At 41.2% G+C, this 21876-nt stretch overlaps 1 protein-coding gene and 1 pseudogene across 11 annotated transcripts in view; one reads left to right on the top strand and one right to left on the bottom strand.

Annotated features, from left to right (window-relative positions):
• The window catches only part of CREB5 (cAMP responsive element binding protein 5), a 441056-nt gene that overhangs the window by 201492 nt on the left and 217688 nt on the right, over nt 1–21876 (bottom strand). The window lies entirely within an intron of this gene.
• On the top strand, nt 8286–9602 carry LOC129658795 (40S ribosomal protein S2-like; annotated as a pseudogene).

Here is a 21876-nt window from a genome sequence, read left to right on the forward strand (position 1 = left end):
TTCTAGGCAAGAATACTGGAGGGGGTTGCTATTCCCTTCTTCAGGGGATCTTCCCAGGCCAGGGATGGAACCCTTGTCTCCTGTATTACAGGTAGATTCTTTGCTATCTGAGCCACCAGGGAAGCCCATATGGTTCTTAGTATCTCTATAAGATGAAATATAAATTGTAGTTAGAAACTTCTACCCTGTGAACACCTTCATCATCTAAAGATGATTCCTTCTGGAGACAATCATGATCTTTATTAGGTACCAGGCCTGTGTGAAAATCTAGAGATACCAAGACATGATCTTGATGGGTGTGACTTCATAGGGAAAGTGGGCTCTAAAATGCTCCCTTTAATAGTAGAATTCTTTTGTAACACTGTTCACTAATATACTTGGTATAAATGAAACTACTTCTTCCAAATGAAATTAGTCATTGAAGAAATTAAAGAAATTCCTTCCATGGTAGCTTTTCTCATCAGATGGCTCCAAAACAAAGACTTCAACAATATTAGCATCAATGGTTCAGGAATCGTGATTTTGGGCATTTCCAAAGACAAGTTCCCTTCTATTTCTGCTACTTCAATAACAGAGTATAAATCAGAGCCTTGGCATTTACTACTCCACTGAGCTATTAATTTTAAGTCTTTTACTGATTCAGTTCCAACTATATGTATGATGGAGATAACTTTTATTTATTGTTTAAATCATACAATAATCCAAGCAAACTCATCAGTTCAAGGATATTAAATCAAAATCTATTTACTATTGAGTAGGATTTAGTTTAAGATAGAAGCTTCCTGAAGAGCCAAATCTGGGGTTTAGTGAGACCATCTTATTCTAGAAATGATGTCAGAAGACTGTTTGGGTGCTTACCTAGGAAGGTACCAGGTTTCTGTTATTGATCGATCTGTACAAAATAATTTATCATGTCAATGCTTTTGCTTCTTCCTATCTGATTACTTCTTATTGATGAATCTCTTATTTTAGCATTATCAAAAGGTCATGAGCCAATACTATATATAATTCAAAAAGGCCTTATTAGTCTTATATCATATCAATCTTAAGAACTGAGCAGTTCTGTGAGGATGATCTGAATAGCCACATTGGAACATATTTTTTCATAAATTTAGAAACAATGTCAGACCTTCCCAACTTTTCAGACCACTTTTACTTTAGAATTAAAAAAAAATACTTTCTTGTTGTGAGAACATTTAACACAAGATATAACCTCTTAATAAGCTTTTAAGTATATTATTGCATTTTATATACTTTATTACATATTATTATTACACTTTATACATTATTGTTGACTATCGGTATAATGTTGTACAGCAGGTCTCTTACTCATCTTTCTTGACTGATACTGCATGCTGGTTAACTAGTAACTAACTCCCTATTCCCTTTTCCTCTGAGCTCCTGGCAACCATCACTCCCCTCTGATTCTATAAATTCAACTATTTTAGGCACAAGAGAATCATGTTGTATTTGTCTCTCTGTGACTGGCTCATTTCACTTAACATAATAACTTTATAGCCAGCATGTATATGATAAAAATGCTCAATACCACTAATCATCAGAGAAATGAAAATCAGAACCACAGTGGGATTAACGTGACACACCAGTCATGATGGCTAGTATCAAAGAAAAACCAAAGACTAGTGCTGGCAAGGCTGCGGAGAAGTTGAAACACCTGTATATTATTGGTGGGGATACAGAATGGTGAAGCTCGACAGAAAACAGTACAGAGTAGGAGTAGCAGGTGGTCACTCAGTCATGTCCAGCTCTTTGCCACCCAATGGACCGTAACCTGCCAGGCTCCTCTGTCCATGGGATTCTCCAGGCAAGAATACTGGAGTGGATTGCCATTCCCTTCTCCAGAGGATTTTCCCAACCCAGGGATTGAACCTGGGTCTCCTGCATTGCAGGCAGATTCTTTACCATTTGAGCCACAGGGAAGTCCTAAAAATGTACAGAAGTTTCAAAAATACACACGTACACACACACACACACAAACATATATTTGGGGCTTCCCAGGTGGCACCAGTGGTAAAGAACCCACCTACCAATGCAGATGACGCAAGACATACGGTTCAATCCTTGGGTCGGGAACATTTATATATTTATCTACTATATGATCCCCAAATTCCACTGCTGGGTATTTATTCAAAAAAATGAGAATAAAGATCTCAGATCTTGAAGAGACATTAGCACACCCATAATCATAGAAGCATTATTCACAGTAGCTATGATGTGTAAACAACCTAAATGTCCACTGACAGACAAATGAATAAAGAAAATACAGTGTATTCAGGCTGAAAGAAGGGAATTCTGTAGTATGCAATTTTTTTTCAGAAAAAGCTAACACTTTTTGAGCATTTACCATGCTAAATGCTCACATACATTATTTTATTTAATCCTCATAGATACCTATATAGTTAATTATTATTACGTACCCATTTTGCAGGTGAGGAAAAGAGACCAAGTGCAGCTCAAAAATCTGCCTAAGGTCTCAGAACAGTAAGTGGTGGAGCCAGAACCCAAGCCCAACTCTTCTGACTAGTGATAAGTTCTATTTCTCCCTGAAGCCCACATACTCTTCACTAGCATGCAATATTGTTTCCATTCATCAAGATTTATTTAACTCAAAAGCAAATCTTTTCAAAGCTGAAATCTTTTCCAATCTTAAAAGTTTGACTTATTTGGAATGTTCTAGAAGAATATATGAGAAAATCACAAAAGTTGTTTCTCTCCTCTATACAGATTAAATATATCCTTGGCTCTAACCATAGGGGGTGAATTATTGTACCAGCCTAAAAGTTATTGTTTTCAGAATCTTTAATAAATCAAGCTCATTTCATTATAATAATGCCTAAGCTGTTCAGAAACTTACAAACTGTTTTGGAATCTCTTTTTTTAAAAAAATTTCTTGCATTGAAGTATAAGAATAAGCTTTGAGGGGAAAAAAAAAACCCAACAAATTATGGCTAGGAACTGTAAAGGACAACAGTAGCTCACCACATTCGTATGTTATGCTACAGATTTCATACTAATCCTTATAATTTTTTTTAACATGATATAGGCAGAAGAGTCACTACTTGATACAGTTGAGGCTCAGAGAGGTGCAACAACTAGTCCAAGGTCACACCTTTAGCCCATGACCACAATCCAGGCTTTCTAGTGCTGTGTACACTGCCGTTTCCCCATGTGCCTCTGCTCTGCACAAAACATGGAAACATCCTCTTATTCCCAGAGAATGCTTCATCGTCATCTTGGAGAAACTGGGAAGGGCTTAGATGTGCGGTTTTCTCACTGGAAATGATGACTTCAGTACTTTGGCCACCTCATGCGAAGAGTCGACTCATTGGAAAAGACTCTGATGCTGGGAGGGATTGAGGGCAGGAGGAGAAGGGGACCACAGAGGATGAGATGGCTTGATGGCATCACTGACTCGATGGACGTGAGTCTCAGTGAACTCCAGGAGTTGGTGATGGACAGGGAGGCCTGGCGTGCTGCGATTCATGGGGTTGCAAAGAGTCGGACACGACTGAGCGACTGATTTGATCTGATTTCAATGTCAGATGACAGGAGGAAAACAAGCAGGCAACAAAAAATTTCCTATTTTAGAGTTATCTCAAAATTTACCCAAGATAGGGCCTTCCCTGGTGGTTCAATGGTAAAGAATCCATCTGCCAATGCAGGGTGTGATCCCTGATCCAGAAAGATCCCACACGCTGAGGAGCAACTAAGCCCATGAGCCACAACTTCTGAGCCTGTGCTCTAGAGTCCAGGAGCCACAATTACTGAGCCCATGTGCTGCAACTACTGAAGCCCACACACTCTAGACACTGTGCTCTGCAACAAGAGAAGCCACCATAATGAGAAGCCTGCACACTCCAACTAAAGAAGCTTCCGCACAGCAATGAAGACCCAGCACAGCCAAACAAACAGACAAAATCTACCCAAGTTAAAGTACTTTAGCCACCTGGTGCACAGTCAACTCACTGGAAAAGACCCTGATGCTGGGGAAGATTGAAGGCAGGAGGAGAAGAGGACAGGGGATGAGATGGTTGGATGGCATGACCAACTTACTTGATATGAGTTTGAGCAAACTCTGGAGATGGTGAAGCACAGGATAGCCTGGTGTGCTGTAGTCCATGGGGTCACAAAGAGTCAAACACAACTGAGCTGCTGAACAACAACAAGGATAGAGAAGGTGTTTGAAGGTGTTTGTTTAGCAGAAACGTTTGCCATGGGACACATGATATTCAGGAATTCTCTTGGCTGGGTCAGTGGTAGATGTGGATAAGCACTGTCTTTCAGACCCAGGCTATGGGCCACCTAGTGCTCCCATGGAGCCACACTGGGCAAGTCTTCTCCCAGATACTAGCTGTGGGCCTTTGAGCAAACTATAGAACTCCTCTGTGCCTGTTTCCTTCAGCAGCAAAATGAGGACAACAACCATCTACCTTACAGAACAATTCAGGGGCTTTGATGAGTTAAATGTAAAGTGCTTCGGACAAAACGTGGCAATGTGCCCAGATGAGAGCCATGACTTTTATTATATTAATGAATGGGCCTCTCAATTTCTTTATATATAAAGTGGGAATAATGATGAATCCTGTAACAATCAAATTGGATCCTGTCTTTGAAAGTTCCTGATAAATCATAAAATGTTCTGTGCATCTAGAGAGTGGCTGCTGTTGTCTTGAAGAGAACGTTACAATGTCTGAATTATACCTGCATTCCTTTTGCAAGGAATTTCCCCTTTCTTCTCAAATTGAGAAAGAAAGTGATTGACATTGTGATCCCTAGCCTAACCCCACTGGTAGTTTGTGAAGCAGGAATCTAATTGTTAAAGTTAGTGCTTAGCCAGTGGGGTGGGACAGTGTTTACCTACAATCTGGTGAGTTGCCACATCTCAGGGGAGGCTGGGGTGGGAGGCCTGCCCTCTCTGTGAGTGGCTGTACCAGTGTAGAGATCTAGAATCCCAGAGCCCTACTGGTCCTGCAGGATTACCTGGGCAAAGGCACAGGATGCCTGGAACCCTGAAAAGTAGGACAACTGCTCACCATGTGGGTGGCTGCTCAGGGGAGCCTAGGGCAACACCAGTCCTAAAGTCAGAGCTGCATCCGACAGAGAAGCAGATGTGTTGATGCAGGGTAAAAAATAGAATGAAATGGAGTTTGTTTGTTTTTTTCAGAATCTGAGACGAATATGATTTCTGACAAGATCAGTAGGAGTGCAGTTGACACAAATGAGGGAAACATAAACCACATCTCCTTTTCATATAGCATCGTGGTCTCAACCAGCGGCATACGCAAGGATTCCAAGCTCAAACGTCTTTAGGAATTCACGGATGCCAAGTGGGGAAGCTGTTCCCCATGCCTTACCCTGGCTCCCTGTGGATGCTCCGTCCTCAACGCCTCCTGCCTCCTCCTTGCTGCCTTCTCCTGCTAGAATTCTCCCCAGTTGTCCATGTTCGGTCTCAATGCCATCTCCTTTACTAGGCTGACTCTCAATCTCCACCTAGAACTAATCTCTTCCTACCATGTCCTCATAAAACTTTCAGTTGTATCCCTTTCATGCAGAGCTATCAAAGTTTACCTCGTTTCATAATGATCTGTGCAAACGGTCTCTGCCTTTTGCTTATAAAGGACTGCTTCTTGTCATCTCCGTGTCAGGGTGACATCAACACTGCATGCTACTCAAAGGAGCCCCTTGATAAATATTCACCAAGGGAATAAATAAATATTTGTTGGCGATAATTAACTTGAACTGAGAACTTCATGGCCTCCAAGAAAGGCTCTGAATTTGTTAAATGAAGCACTGCTCTTTTTCCCACCCCCTCTTACTCTGCAGGTTGTTTCATAACATCTCCTGCCAGGAACTGCTCCCACTATTAAGTTATTAAGTGCCAGAGAAGCAGCAGCACCTTCTGTGATTAAGCACTGAGTGAACTTGTGAGGAAGGGAAGCCCGCACTGCGCCTAGTTTCAGAGGTGAGAACCGTCGAGTTTATTTTTCTGCTGCCTCTGTCACAGCCGGTGTGATTCCAACGATGGATTCTGGGATTGTGCTTTCCTTCTACTCACCCCCTTGACATGAGCCACTTAGCTTTCTTTGTTTATTTTAAATATTTTCTTCACTTTATTGAGAAAAGAGTTTCTGTTTTTTTCTTTTCTTTTTTCGGCTGCAATGCACAGCGTGAGGGATCCTAGTTACCAAACAGAGATCAAATTGGTGTCCCCTGTGGTGGAAGAGTGGAGTCTCTACCACCGAACCTTCAGGGAAGTCTCCATCAACCTGAACCTCTTTGTTATTTTTTTTTTTTATTTTATTTTTAAACTTTACATAACTGTATTAGTTTTGCCAAATATCAAAATGAATCCGCCACATGTATACCTGTGAACCTCTTTGAATACACATACCCAGAGCAAAACTTCAGGGGCACTAATGAGAAAGCAGAGTCTGTATTTCCTACCTGGAACCTGGGACTGCACTAAAACCAGACTCAATGCTTGTAATCTATATTCACTCATTAGCTGTGTGGATGAGAGTTCTCTTCACAAACAACTGAAGGACAGTTGGACGAGGAGTTTGGAAGTAGGATCATTGATCAATTTTTTTCTCTATGATTTGAGATTAACTTGATCACGTAAACAATTAGTGAGAGTTCTTCAGATGTCCTTCTACATTGCTTTCCCTCTTAGGAATATTGTCAGATACCCCCTACACTGGCTCCTCCATGGAGTCTTTCCATGAGGAAAATTCCAAACTCATCTGTCAAGTACATGGACTCATTCTTATGGATGATATCAATAAAGACTGTCAAGAATCCCAGCATCCTTTCTTCAACTCTCTGATCCTCAGGCTGAGGCTTCAAGGATAGTACCCCCAGGAAATCCCCTAAAGGTTACTGCTCACAATACCCACTTTCAAGCTTTAGATGTTAAAGAGACTTAGATAGCATAAAGCCCTGTTTAAAGACTAAAAATATAAATGAACTACTGAATTAATGGATGAATAAATGAAATAACACATTCTTAGAAATAATACTTAGCTCTTCTTGGTCCTTGGCTCCTAAATATCCTGATGTGGACTTACAGGTCTTGTTTTATCCTAAATGAAAATCATAAAATGTCTTCACTGAAAGAGACTTTAGTGATAGAAAGCCACAGCCTCACAAATGAACTTATCTATGAAACAGAAACAGGCTCACAGACATAGAGAACAAACTTGTGGTTGCCAAGGGAAAGTGGGGGTAGGGGAGGGATGAACTGGGAGTTTGGGGTTAACAGACGCTAATTATTATGTACAGAATGGATAAACAATAAAGTCCTCCTATATAGCACAGGGAACTATAGTTAATATCCTGTGATAAACCACACTGGCATTTTGATATTTGGCAAAACTAATACAGTTATGTAAAGTTTAAAAATAAAATAAAATTTAAAATTAAAAAAAAAAAGAAAAAGAAAGCATACACATTCTGAATCATTTTGCTGTACAGTAGAAATTAACATGACATTATAAATCAACTACATTTCAATAAAATATTGATAAAATTATTTTAAAAGTCATGGTCTGATTTGTTCAAATGAAATTAGGGAAAAACTGCTTCTCTGGTTGTAGTGTAGGTAGGGGCTTGGAACCTCCAGCTCTAAGAAATGACACAGTTTGTCCAACATCAATACAGATTTCAGAGATAGAGCCATGACTCCTGAGCCCCTGGCTTGTTTTTTCCTGCTACATGCTATCTCCTTTTATGGATGAAGTGTTGTTTCTGGATACTTACTGGATAAAAGGACATTTCCCTGTCCCTAAAACAAATGAGCCATAGGCTACAGGAAGTTTTTCTTGTTGCTGTTGTTTTGCCTCTGTCCTCTGAAACATTTTATTTGTACATATTACATTCCTAGAAAAAGAATCCAAGGATTTTCCCTTCTTCATGGGCCCTGATGCCAGCTGAGGTTTTCAGTACAATGCAACCAAACTGAAGGGATGAGAGCAGGCTATTCTGCCATTTTTCTGGATCTTTGAATTGCTCGTCAAATCTGGGGCTGATCACTCCACACTTATTTAGCCTGCCAATGAGGTTCACAGTTTTCCCAGCCATGTGATGATCAGTGATATCAAATTCACCAGTGCAACCATGCTTCATTATCATAGTTAGAAACCTGATGATGACTTTGGAGCATGGCTTAATAAGCAACTGGCATTTGCCTCTCTTTTCAGCATTGTGGGTACTCTTGAGAGCATCAGCCAGGACATTCATGCGCACCATAATGGCAGCAAGGAAAGATGGCAGAAAGAGCTAAAGGAAGTTTTGAACTGGGCTTCAAGGTAGTCACATAGTTGAAGGTAGATCCTCCTTACAGATGTATTCTAGCTAAAAAATGAAGCAGAGATGATAGAACTGTACTTCACTATTTTGCAATTTCCAAAGTAAGGGACCTAGGCAAGGACTGTCAATGATTGTCAGATTCCTAAAGAATTTGGTGCCTCCTGACAGAAGTACTCCACATTGTCTATGAAGTACTCTTTTCAAAAAAATGAACTTGATGCTAAATCAAGCCAAGAAAGTCTAAATCACCAATTTATGGGAAATATAAGAAACAAAGGAACTTGTTAAACTGGAAGCACAGGAATGGAATCAACAATATTCACAGTCTGCAAAACTCTACAAACTCTTTAGCAAATAAATTTCAAGGCAAAACAAAAAAAAAAGGAGGGCAAGGGAGAAGAATGTGTTGTAAAAGCCTCATGAAAGACATGTCAACCAACTTCAATGCATAGAGAGTATTTCAGTCCCAATTAAAATAAAGTGCACTTGTTATCTGGGAAAACACCAAATGGAACAGACATACTGGTGTTCCTGGGGCCCTGGAGTAGGAAGCAGCAGCCCAGTCCACATCACTGAGGTGGAGAAATCAAGGCCAAGCTGGGCTCCTGGTCAAGGACAGGAAGACCGAATCCCTGGATGAGATTTCTCTCTTCTCCATGCCCATCACAGAATCTGAAATCACCAACTTTCTCCTGGGGATGTGCCTCAAGGATGAGGTGTTGAAGATAATATCCACAAAAGCAGACCTATGCTAGCCATTGGACCAGGTTCAAGGTACCTGTTGCCATCTGGACTACAATGGACATGTCAATCTGAGTGTTAAGTGCCCAAAAGAAGTCATCACGGCCATCCTAGAGGCCATCATCCTGCTCAAGCTCTCCGTTGTCCCAGTGTGGCAATGCTCCTGGAAGAGCAAGACAGGCAAGTACCACACTGTCCCTGCAAGATGCCCACCTCCATGGTGAGTGTCTTTTTCCACCCCAGAGACACTGGCATCATCTTGGCCTCTGCATTCAAGAAGTCACTACGGATGGCCAGTATGGATGACTGCCACACCTCGGCTGGGGGCTGCACTGCCGATCTTGACCACTGTGATTTCATCTCCAAGACTTACAGCTGACCTCTGAAAAGAGACTGTGATCACCAAGCTTCCCTGTCAGGAACCCAATGGCCATCTCCTATAGAGTCACACCAGAGTTTCCCTGCAGAGAACTCAGGCTCCATCTATGGCCACCACTGTCGCAATTCTATATGCGAAATACAAAGTGAATTAATTAATAAAAAAATAAAGGGCGAAAATCCTATGGAACAAATAAGGACATCTGAAAGATGTTTAAAAATACTAAACTATGGGTAAAATTTTAGGTGAAAGTATGGTATCATGGTTGTGTGCTGTTCTGTGCCAAGTTGCTTCAGTTGTATCTGACTCTTTGTGACCCCTTGCACTATAGCTCGCCAGGCTCCTCTGTCCATGGGATTCTCCAGGCAAGAATACTGGAGTGGGTTGCCATGCCCTCCTCTAGGGATCTTCTTGACCCAGGGATTGAACCCACATCTCCTGCATTGGCAGGCGGGTTTGTTTTTTTTTTTTTTAATCATTAGCATCACCTGGGAAGCCTGGTATCATGGTTACTTCCCTTTAAAAAACTTTAATGAACTTGTCTTTCATACTTATATTCCAAATACTTATGGATAAAATGCTATGATATATAGGATATTCCTTCTAATAACCTTTGGAGTGGTTGGAAATGGGTAGATACACCAATGAAATGTAGCCAGTTATGGGCTGATAACTGTTTAAGTTGTGTGGTAGGTCCACGCTGGGTCTCTTATCATGACTTTTGTACTTCTATAATGTCTGAAATGTTTGTGATTAAAATATTTAAGAAGTTTTGTTCACAATTAGAACAAAAGGTAGCTCTTCCTAACTGTTAAAGAAAAAAAGAGAGAGAGAGAGTTTTAGGCCAGGAATGGAAGGAATGGATTTCACATGAAGGTAAGAAGTTTTGGGAAATGAATGGGTTTCTCATTATGACTGAAACATGAGGAATCTCCCAGAAGTGATAACAAGAGTATCCAATCTGTTTTGACTGAAGCTTGACTAGATCAGGCAGGCAGCCTGCTGGTGGTGAAGGTGGTATCTCATGAAAAAGGCATGGTCTCACTGACTAGGTCTTGATCTCACTATATATGTTGTGGCTGATGACAGCAGCCTAGCCTCTGTTACAACTAACTCACAACATGATATTAATAAGTTATATATTTTGCAATGTAATTAAGAAACCATTCCATAACTTCAAGATCAAATCTCAAATGGACAACACAAATGACTGCCATACTACCCAAAGCAATCTATAGATTCAACACAATCCCTATCAAGCTACCAATGGTATTTTTCACAGAACTAGAACAAATAATTTCACAGTTTGTATGGAAACACACAAAAACCTTGAATAGCCAAAGCAATCTTGAGAAAGAAGACTAGAACTGGAGGAATCAATGTTCCTGACTTCAGACTTTACTACAAAGTGATAGTCATCAAGACAGTATGATCAATGGAACAAAATGGAAAGCTCAGAGATAAATCCATGCACCTATGGACACCTTATCTTCAACAAAGAAGGCAAAAATATACAATGGAGAAAAGACAATCTTTAACAAGTGGTGCTGGGAAAACTGGTCAACCACTTATAAAAGAATGAAACTAGAATATCTTCTAACACCATACACGAAAATAAACTCAAAATGGATTAAAGATCTAAATGTAAGATCAAAAACTATAAAACTCTTAGAGGAACACATAGGCAGAACACTCTTTGACATAAATCACAGCAAGATCTTCTATGACCCACCTTCTTCCCAGAGTAATGGAAATAAAAACAAAAATAAACAAATGGGACCTAATTAAACTTAAAAGCTTTTATACAGTGAAGGAAACTATAAGCAAGGTGAAAAGGCAGCCTTCAGAATGGGAGAAAATAATAGCAAATGAAGCAACTGACAAAGAATTAACCTCCAAAATATACAAGCAGCTCATGCAGCTCAATACCAGAAAAATAAACAACCCAATCAAAAAGTGGGCCAATGTTCCAGTGGAATCATTGTGGTATCCTCCTGGAGGCCAAAGAACTAAACAGACATTTCTCCAAAGAAGACATATAGATGGTTAATAAACACATGAAAAGATGCTCAATCTCATTTCTCATTATCAGAGAAATGCAAATCAAAACCACAATGAGGTATCGTTTCACACCAGTCAGAATGGCAGCCATCAAAAAGGCTACAAACAATAAATGCTGCAGAGGGTGTGGAGAAAAGGGAACCCTCTACACTGATGGTGGGAATACAAACTGGTACAGCCACTATGGAGAACAGTGTGGAGATTCCTTCAAAAACTGGAAATAGAACTGCCATATCACCCAGAAATCCCACTGCTGGGCATACACACCAAGGAAACCAGAACTGAAAGAGACATAGGTATCCCAATATTCATTGCAGCATGGTTTACAGTAGCTAGGACATGGAAGCAACCTAGATGTGCATTGTCAGAGAAACAGATAAGGAAATTGTGGTACCTATACACAATGGGATGTTTTTCAGCTATAAAAAAGGATGCATTTGAGTCAGCTCTACTGAAGTGGATGAAATTGGAGCCTATTATACAGAGTGAAGTAAGTCAGAAGGAGAAACACCAATACAGCATAATAATGCATATATATGGAATTTAGAAAGATGGTGACGACGACCCTATAAGCGAGGCAGCAAAAGAGACACAGGTGTAAAGAACAGATTTTTGGACTTTGTGGGAGAAGGTGAGGAGGGGATGATTTGAGAGAATAGCACTGAAAAATGTATATTACCAAATGTAAAATAGATGACCGGTGTGAGTTCAATGCATGAAGCAGGGCCCTCAAAGCTGATGCTCTGGGACAACCCAGAGGGATGGTGTGGGGAGGGAGGAGGGAAGGGGGCTCAGGATGCAGGGGTCAGGATGAGGGGTTCAGGATGTGCACCCATGGCTGGTCCATGTAGATGTGTGGCAGGGGCCACCACAGTGTTGTGAACTGTTGTCCTCCAATTAAAATAAATAAATTAAAAAAAAAAGTCATTGGGCTTACCCCCAGTACAGCATTCCTGAAGCAGATCAGAATGCTCCAGGCTGGCAATCAGCTCCTCTGGATTCTAAGTAGCCCCCAAAGGATGCAGTGGCTTGCACACTGGAAAATTTATCTATGACCCTAAGCCACCCCCAAGACCATTTGTAAATTACTGCTTGAGTAATTTACAAATATTGAGATTTGATGACCTGAAGAAATAAAGGTTTCCACTAATGCCTACTGTGCTCAGGCAATCAGTCACTCACTGACAAGATCTTGTTTGAATGTCATGAAGTCAAATATGTCATTAAATATGACAATTTCCAAAAGGGACTCAGGACAGCTAATGATCAGTCATCAAGCAGTGAAATCAAAGTGTATGGAGGGATCCCAAAGCTTACCTCTGACTTCGTCTTTCACAAACCCAAATCCAATGCAGCGATCACGCTTCATTCAGTTCACATAAAGTCGAAATGATCTTTTATTCTAGGGGTAATGACTTGATGATTTGACACCTATGAGTCATAAGCAGCCCTTAGTGAAAAGCCCCGTGACAATGTGTCAGCTAACATTTAAACCTTAGTTATGTTTCCCACTCTGTTCCCAGCAGTCCCCATCTTCATCGCATCTGGGGTAGGGTTCTGGGCCCTGGCTCAATGAGTGGACTCAGTTTCAGACCAAATATATTGCAATGAACCTTAAAAATTCACACATTTGCTATGAGACTTTCTTCAAGGGGAAAATACATTTTCAGTTATTTGGCCAAAACAAGCAAAATGTTCAAAATGTTGAAACAGGGAGGCCCCCACTATTTCATTACTGCATTGCTGAAGCAAAGAAGTGAAGACATTTTTCTTTGTGGCTCCAGTAAGCAGGCAGACATTTATCAACTGGGACACTCTACAATGGATGTCTAATCAGATACACTAGTCCTCTGGGTAATTCCAAATTCCTGCAGAGAAAGTTTGGCTTCTTTTCCTTAATGACTGCATTTGGAGTATGAACTAAAATGGTCAAAATTTTCAATACATCTTTGAGAAGGGTTAAGCACAAAAATCCTGTTAAACAATAATGGGATTTGTGTGTGAAACATGACACTCTTTGAACACTTTTGAGAAAGTTACTCTGCTCTTTCCCCTCCGACTAATAACAATTCAACATTATTTAACATAATCCTACTGACAGGTAATTTCTGACATGAAATTTATTACTGACTTGCCCTTGGAGGGCATGTTTCACTATTAATGTTTCCTTTTAAAAGCTATAGCATGCGTTAGATTCTCCTACAGCGTTTCCCCATGTTTTCCTTGGAAACCCCTATTTTCTGTGGTATTTTACATTGCCCAAGTCTGTTTTAACTCTGTATCCTTACACACACACAGACACACCCCTACTCTTCAGAAATACGAACAGACATATACTTAACATTGAAACATTTATTCTACCATTATTAGGTTTACCTATAACTAAATAAACAACATTAGTAATGTATAAATTTGAATCAGTTTCTCCTGTACCTAACTGGGTATGTGACTGAGTGAGCTAGAGGGCTTGACTTCAACAGGACTATGCCAGGACCTGGGAGTGCGGCAGACTAGACTGAGGCTGATGTCCATATAGGGCCAGTGAGACCTGCAAGTGTCTGCCCTCATTGGTGCTTTCAGCCTTTCACAATGCAGGACATGTGAGACTGTTCAGAACACATCTGTGATTCTGACTCATCCAGAGAAATGATTTTTTACCTGGTGAGTCAGCATGAAGCTAGGTATTTTCCTACCTGTGCTAACCATACAAGGGCATTGCTACCTGGAAGGTTAGGTCATCTGCCCCAGAAGGAAACACACACCATCTTTGCTTTTTCTGCAACAGTTTTACTGGCATCATGAACTCAAAGGACAGACCTGATGACATGGTGTCCTTCCTTTGAAAGGGAAATGTTGTCTAAATGGCTTGTTGGCTGGCAAAGCAGCAAGGAGACAAGTGAAAAAAATTCACTCATTCATCCATCCATTCATTCTTTATTTATTCATCTGTAGTTTTAGGGAGGCCAGGTGTATTGAGTTATAATTTACAGATGCTAAAATCCACCCTTTTTAATACTGCAATTCATATAGTCATGTAACTACTGCCACAACCAAGATAAAAAAGAGCTTCATCGCCTCAAAAAATTCCCTTGTTCCTTTAGTAGTTGACCCCTTTCCCCAGTCACCATATTTATTTAAAGAGAATATTCAGACGATTTACAACAGAAACACAAATTCACCTGTATGTTGTAACTTGTCCTTAATGTAGTGGCAAGATTTACTGGCAATGAACTTCAGGGACCCTCCATCCCACTTGGAAGTCTGAGAATGTGCTGGGCGAAACCTACTGCCTCACAGTGGCCCTAATGAATAACCTATTTCTGCAGAAAAACACCTAGCAGTGACTCGACTAGGAGATTTCTAAGCTTCCTAACTCTTCTTCCCCTAAGTTTCAGAAGGCTAAGGTCCCTTCAGTCTCCCACCATAGTCTAACTGGAAAAAGCAGGGGATACATACATTCTCCCCAGCCTTGGCCCCTGCCTTTCCTCCCAGAGACTGACACACACAGGCAACTCTCTCTCTTTTACACACACACACAACAGATGCAACAACAACAAAAAAACTGCCAAGACAGTCTGTCTTCCAAGGTGGTCATTAAATCTCTAAGGCCACAATGGGACCTTCTGGGCCCAGACCCATGCAGAAGCCTGGGGTGAAAATCCTCTACCCCGAGAAGCTGGAACTGATCCGAAGATCTTGCACATTAGGGAAGAGTTACATTCCTAGGTTACTGGGCCATTAGCAGCCCCACCATCCATTTTTCATTTGAAGGAACCTTTTTAAAGCTTGAATTCTTATCTTTGGGAGGCCTGTAAACGCAGTTCTTGTGTTTTCATTGGGTTTATTTAGCCTAGGGGATTTAGGTCCCTCTGTTTAAGTAGTAAATTTTCCCCTTTGTGTAAATGTATGTGGTTAATATACTTAAAAATCCATCAGGCAAGGCTAACAAAAATGCAGCCGCCTTTACACAGCAGTTTTTGGCAAGAATATAGTCACTCAGGATGGCTGTGCGGTGCTTATAATTGAATTGTGGTCACTAAGCCGAATGCTATCAACTTCTGGAAAAACCCAAAGCCAGATAGCTCTGAGCACTCCTTTCACCACCTTTCCTCTGGCCCCTCTCCTTGCTGCCAGCTTCCCCTGATCACCCAGCTGGCAGAGTGGGATGCAGAAAGCAGCCCAAGGTGAATAAATAGGACACACTGCTCCAGTCTTTAAACACGTGCTAGAAAAGATGGGTTCCAGGCCTGAAAGGACAGAACTGAAGACCTGATGGCATGAGTTGCAACAGTTGGAAGGCCGGTGACAGAGAAGCTGCTCAAGAAAAGGAAAATGACAAAGGTCCTCAAAGATGCCCTTCCAGCTTTCGGTTCTTGCTTGAGAATAACACTAACCTTTGGCCACTCGAATCAACATTATCTGACACTAGGGCACAGATTCCAGCCCCCTCTGAAGCTTGCCCTCACAATGGTAACCTTGGGTGATCTGTAGTCCATTAGTTGATATTTCCTCCTTCCTTCTCTGACCCCACATGCTCACCTCTCTGCCTTTCCACTCCCCAACACTTGTGGCAGAGCCTAGTCAAGCACGCAGGGTTCAGAAGCTGTGGGCTCTGACCATGACAAGCATGAAGCCTTCTCACTTAGCTACCACTGTTGCCGGTGGCAGGAGACCAAGTGACCACCATACACCCTAGGGCATCCAACTCAACCAGGTGGCCTTGGGCCATAACAGATATGAACCAAAAGGAGAAAACCCGCTCACTGCACAGAGTTGTGACAGGAGAAAAGAAAAAATCCTGCCATACAACTCTCTCTTACCTAAACATGGAAACTAATCACAATCAAAACACACATAAGAGGATTTTTCTATTTAAAACTGTCTTTTAGGGAATTCCCTGGCAGTCCAGTGGTTAAAACATGTGCTTTCACTGATGTAGGCCTGGGTTTGAACCCTGGTTGGGGAACTAAGATCCTGTAAACCACATGGTATGACAAAAATAATAATAATAAAGAAATGAAAAAAAAATGGACGTCAAAAAAACAACCTTTTAAAAGAAATAAATAAAAATAAAAACCACCTATTTCATTAGGCTCAATATTTCCTATCTCTCCCAGGCACTGTGCTCATTCAACAAATACTCTATAAATGGGCACTTCTTAAAAATAACAATAGTGCCTGGGTTCTTTGGGTGCATGAGCCCATCCCATATACCATGTAAAGCACTGAAAAAGCACTTTGGACTCAACTACCATTCTAGAGTAAATACTGGAGAAAATGTGCTCCTGGAGCTAAGGATCCTAGGAGCAGGTGAGCTCAGGGCCTAGAAATTGGTCAAGAGGGAAACTACAGGTGGTCTAGCACAAATGGCTTCAGAGCACAGGACGAACCAGCTCATAGAACTCAGACCTAAAAGAAAGCTATGTCTAAAATGCATGAGTCAGAAGAGCACTCATTTCTCAAAAGGTAAACACACAACCTACTACTTAAGAACTACTGTGCTGGTTCAAATTATTGCTTCTTTCTGCTGACAGTGGTTGTGTAACTATCTCAGGTACATCTGAAAGGCCATTTAAAGTTGCACCTTGGGACTTTCTGGCCGTGCAGTGGTAAAGAATCCTCCTTGCAATGTAAGTGACGAGAATTTGATCCTTGGTCACGCAAGTAAGATCCCACATGTCTCAGGGCAACTCCCCCACACAGCTCAACCAGAGTCCCAGTGCCACAAAGAAAGATCCCATGTGTCCAAAAAGCCCTAATGCAAAAAAGACACATGTACCCTAATAGTCTGGTGATAGAAGCAAGGTCCGATGCTGTAAGAGCAATATTGCATAGGAACCTGGAATGTTAGGTCCATGAATCAAGGCAAATTGGAAGTGGTCAAACAGGATATGGCAAGAGTGAACGTCAACATTCTAGGAATTAGAGAACTAAAACAGACTGGAATGGGTCAATTTAACTCAGATGACCATTATATCTACTACTGTGGGCAAGAATCCCTTAGGAGAAATGAAGTAGCCATTATAGTCAACAAAAGAGTCCGAAGTGCACTACTTGGATGCAATCTCAAAAATGACAGAATGATCTCTGTTTGTTTCCAAAGCAAACCATTCAATATCACGGTAATCCAAGTCTATGCCCCGACCAATAACGCTGAAGAAGCTGAAGTTGAACGGTTCTATGAAGACCTACAAGAACTTTTAGAATTAACACCCAAAAAAAAGATGTCCTTTTCATTATAGGGGACTGGAATGCAAAGTAGGAAGTAAGAAGCACCTGGAGTAACAGGCAAATTCGGCCTTGGAGTACAGAATGAAGCAGGACAAAGGCTAATAGAGTTTTGCCAAGAGAACGCTGGTCATAGCAAATACCTTCTTCCAACAACACAAGAGAAGACTCTACACATGGACATTACCAGATGGTCAACACTGAAATCAGATTGATTATATTCTTTGCAGCCCAAGATGGAGAAACTCTATACAGTCAGCAAAAACAAGACTGGGACCTGACTGTGGCTCAGATCCTTATTGCCAAATTCAGACTTAAATTGAAGAACGTGGGGAAAACCACTAGAGCATTCAGGTATGACCTAAGTCAAACCCCTTATGATTATACAGTAGAAGTGAGAAATAGGTTTAAGGGATTAGATCTGATAGACAGCGTGCCTGATGAACTATAGACAGAGGTTCGTAACATTCTACAAGACACAGTAAGCAAGACCATCCCCAAGAAAGAGAAATGCAAAAAGGCAAAATGGCTATCTGAGGAGGCTTAACAAATAGCTGTGAAAAGAAGAGAAGTGAAAAGCAGAGGAGAAAAGGTAAGATATAAGCATCTGAATGCAGAGTTCCAAAGAAGAGCAAGGAGAGATAAGAAAGCCTCCCTCAGTGATCAGTGCAAAGAAATAGAGGAAAACAATAGAATGGGAAAGACTAGAGATCTCTTCAAGAAAATTAGAGATACCAAGAGAACATTGCATGCAAAGATGGGCTCGATAAAGGACAGAAATGGAATGGACCTAACAGAAGCAGAAGATATTAAGAGGAGGTGGCAAGAATACACAGAAGAACTGTACAAAAAAGATCTTCATGATCCAGATAATTACAATGGTGAGATCACTCACCTAGAGCCAGATATCCTGAAATGTGAAGTCCAGTGGGCCTTAGGAAGCATCACTATGAACAATGCTAGTGGAGGTGATGGAATTCCAGTTGACCTATTTCAAATCCTGAAAGATGATGCTGTAAAAGTGCTGCACTCAATATGCCAGCAAATTTGGAAAACTCAGCAGTGGCCACAGGACTGGAAAAGGTCAGTTTTCATTCCAATCCCAAAGAAAGGCAATGCCAAAGAATGCTCAAACACAACTGCACTCATCTCACATGCTAGTAAAGTAATGCTTAAAATTCTCCAAGCCAGGCTTCAGCAATACATGAACCGTGAACTTCCAGATGTTCAAGCTGGTTTTAGAAAAGGCAGAGGAACCAGAGATCAAATTGCCAACATCTGCTGGATTATGGAAAAAGCAAGAGAGTTCCAGAAAAACATCTATTTCTGCTTTATTGACTATGCCAAAGCCTTTGACTGTGTGGATCACAATAAACTGTGGGAAATTCTTCAAGAGATGGGAATACCAAACCACTTGACCTGCCTCTTGAGAAACCTGTATGCAGGTCAGGAAGCAACAGTTAGAACTGGACATGGAACAACAGACTGGTTTCAAATAGGAAAAGGAGTATGTCAAGGATGTATATTGTCACCCTGCTTATTTAACTTCTATGCAGAGTACATCATGAGAAAAGATGGGCTGGATGAAGCACAAGGTGGAATCAAGATTGCCGGGAGAAATATCAATAACCTCAGATATGCAGATGACACCACCCTTATGGCAGAAAATGAAGAGGAGCTAAAGAACCTCTTGATGAAACTGAAAGAGGAAAGTGGAAAAGTTGGCTTAAAGCTCAACATTCAGAAAACGAAGATCATGGCATCTGGCCCCATCACTTCATGGCAAATAGATGGGGAAACAGTGGAAACAGTGTCAGACTTTATTTTTCTGGGCTCCAAAATCACTACAGATGGTGACTGCAGCCATGAAATTAAAAGATGCTTACTCCTTGGAAGGAAAGTTATGACCAACCTAGACAGCATATTAAAAAGCAGAGACCTTACTTTGTCAACAAAGATCCATCTAGTCAAGGCTATGGTTTTTCCAGTAGTCATGTACGAATGTGAGAGTTGGACTATAAAGAAAGCTGGGTGCAAAAGAATTGATGCTTCTGAACTGTGGTGTTGGGAGAAGACTCTTGAGAGTCCCTTGGACTGCAAGGGCATCCAACCAGTCCATCCTAAAGGAGATCAGTCCTGGGTGTTCATTGGAAGGACTGATGCTGAAGCTGAAACTCCAATACTTTGGCCACCTGATGCAAAGAGTTGACTCACTGGAAAAGACCCTGATGCTGGGAAAGATTGAGGACAGGAGAAGGGAACAACAGAGGATGAGACGGTTAGATGGCATCACCGACTCAATGGACATGGGTTTGGGCGGACTCCGGGAGTTGATGGACAGGGAGGCCTGGCATGCTGTGGCTCATGGGGTCGCAAAGAGTCGGACACAACTGAGCAACTGAACTGAACTGATACAAGGAATGAATTTAAATTAGTTCTAGTGAGGTGGATGAACCTAGAGCCTGTTATACAGAGTGAAATAAGCCAGAAGAGAAGAATAAATCTTGTATATTAACACATATATATGGAATCTAGAAAAATGGTACTGATGAACCTATTTGCAGGGCAGAAATAGATACTCAAACATAGAGTACAGACTTATGGACACAGCGGAGAAAGGAGAGAATGGGAAAAATTGAGAGAGAAGCATTGAATATACATTACCGTGTATAAAATGGAAGTTGCTGTACAGCACAGGGAGCTCAGCCTGGTGCTCTGTGATAACCTAGAGGGGTGGGATGGGGTGGAAGATGGGAGGGAGGTTCAAGAGGGAAAAGACATATGTACACCTATGGCTGATTCATGTTGATATATGGCAGAAACCAACACAAAATTATAAAGCAATTATCCTCCAATTTATTTATTAAATAAATAAATTTATTTATTTAAAATAAATAAAATAACAGTTCCTCTTCCCCAGCAATTGAATAAAGTTTACAATATTTTCAGCATAGAAGAGGCCCAATGAAGCTAAATAAATAAATAAAAGTACATATTGAAACCTGATAGCTCAGTTGGTAAAGAATCTGCCTGCAATGCAGGAGACCCAGATTCAGTTCCTGGGTAGGGAAGATCCACTGGAGAAGGGATAGGCTACCCACTCCAGCATTCTTGGGTTTCCCTTGTGGCTCAGCTACAAAAGAATCCACCTGCAATGTGGGAGACCTGGGTTTGAGCCCTGGATTGGGAAGGTCCCCTGGAGAAGGGAAAGGCTACCCACTCCAGTATTCTGGCCTGGAGAATTCCATGGACTATAGTCCATGGGGTCGGAAAGAATTGGACACGACTGAGCGACTTTCACTTCACATATTGAAAAAAATTAAGTTATACTTCTGACATCCTGCTTTAAATGGTATAGTTACTGCATGATATACAGGTAGGTCATAGAGTATAAATGAACACAGATGAGTAATTACTATTGATTAATATTTATGCCAATAGCTACAAAATTTCCTTTTAAATTAAGGTAATTTAAGAGGAAATATAGAGATCCTATTCTTTTCACATTTGAGCCAGGCAATACTTAAGCTTACATATAACCAACCATCCCTATTATTAACTTTTATTGACTTAAAGATTACTCATGTATCAATCCATATCAAACCATCAAGTTGCCTCAAGCGTGTGTGCATGCTCAGTTGCTTCAGTTGTGTCCAACTCTTTGCGACCCTGGGGACTGTAGACCGCCAGGCTTGTCTGTCCATGGGATTCTCCAAGCAAGGATACTGGAGTAGGTAGCCATGCCCTCCTCCAGGGGATCTTCCTGACTCAGGGATCGAACACACATCTCCTGCACCTCCTGCATTGCAGGCGGATTCTTTACTGCTGAGCCACTGGGGAAGCCCAAGTTGCCCCATACCCTCAGGAATTCCAGAGCCCTGGTTTTAAGAAAAGCAGTAATGACTTCTGCAGGAGTAAACAATGAAATCTGATTTTCTAAAATAGTTTTTGGGTCACTGATCTAAGTCCTTACATTCTGGCTTTTAACATGCTTATGAGCTGTTCCATGGGGATAGAGGAAAGCAGGAGCCAGGGAGGCAGGAAGACTGGGATTGATATCAAATGACATTTTAAAGCAGCATCCTTGACAGCCAAATTTCGCCTGGCTCTAACCACAGGCTAGTTAGCAGCTTCAGTTA

This window comes from Bubalus kerabau, chromosome 8 (assembly GCF_029407905.1).
Source record: "Bubalus kerabau isolate K-KA32 ecotype Philippines breed swamp buffalo chromosome 8, PCC_UOA_SB_1v2, whole genome shotgun sequence".
In the NCBI taxonomy this organism is placed as follows: domain Eukaryota; kingdom Metazoa; phylum Chordata; class Mammalia; order Artiodactyla; family Bovidae; genus Bubalus; species Bubalus kerabau.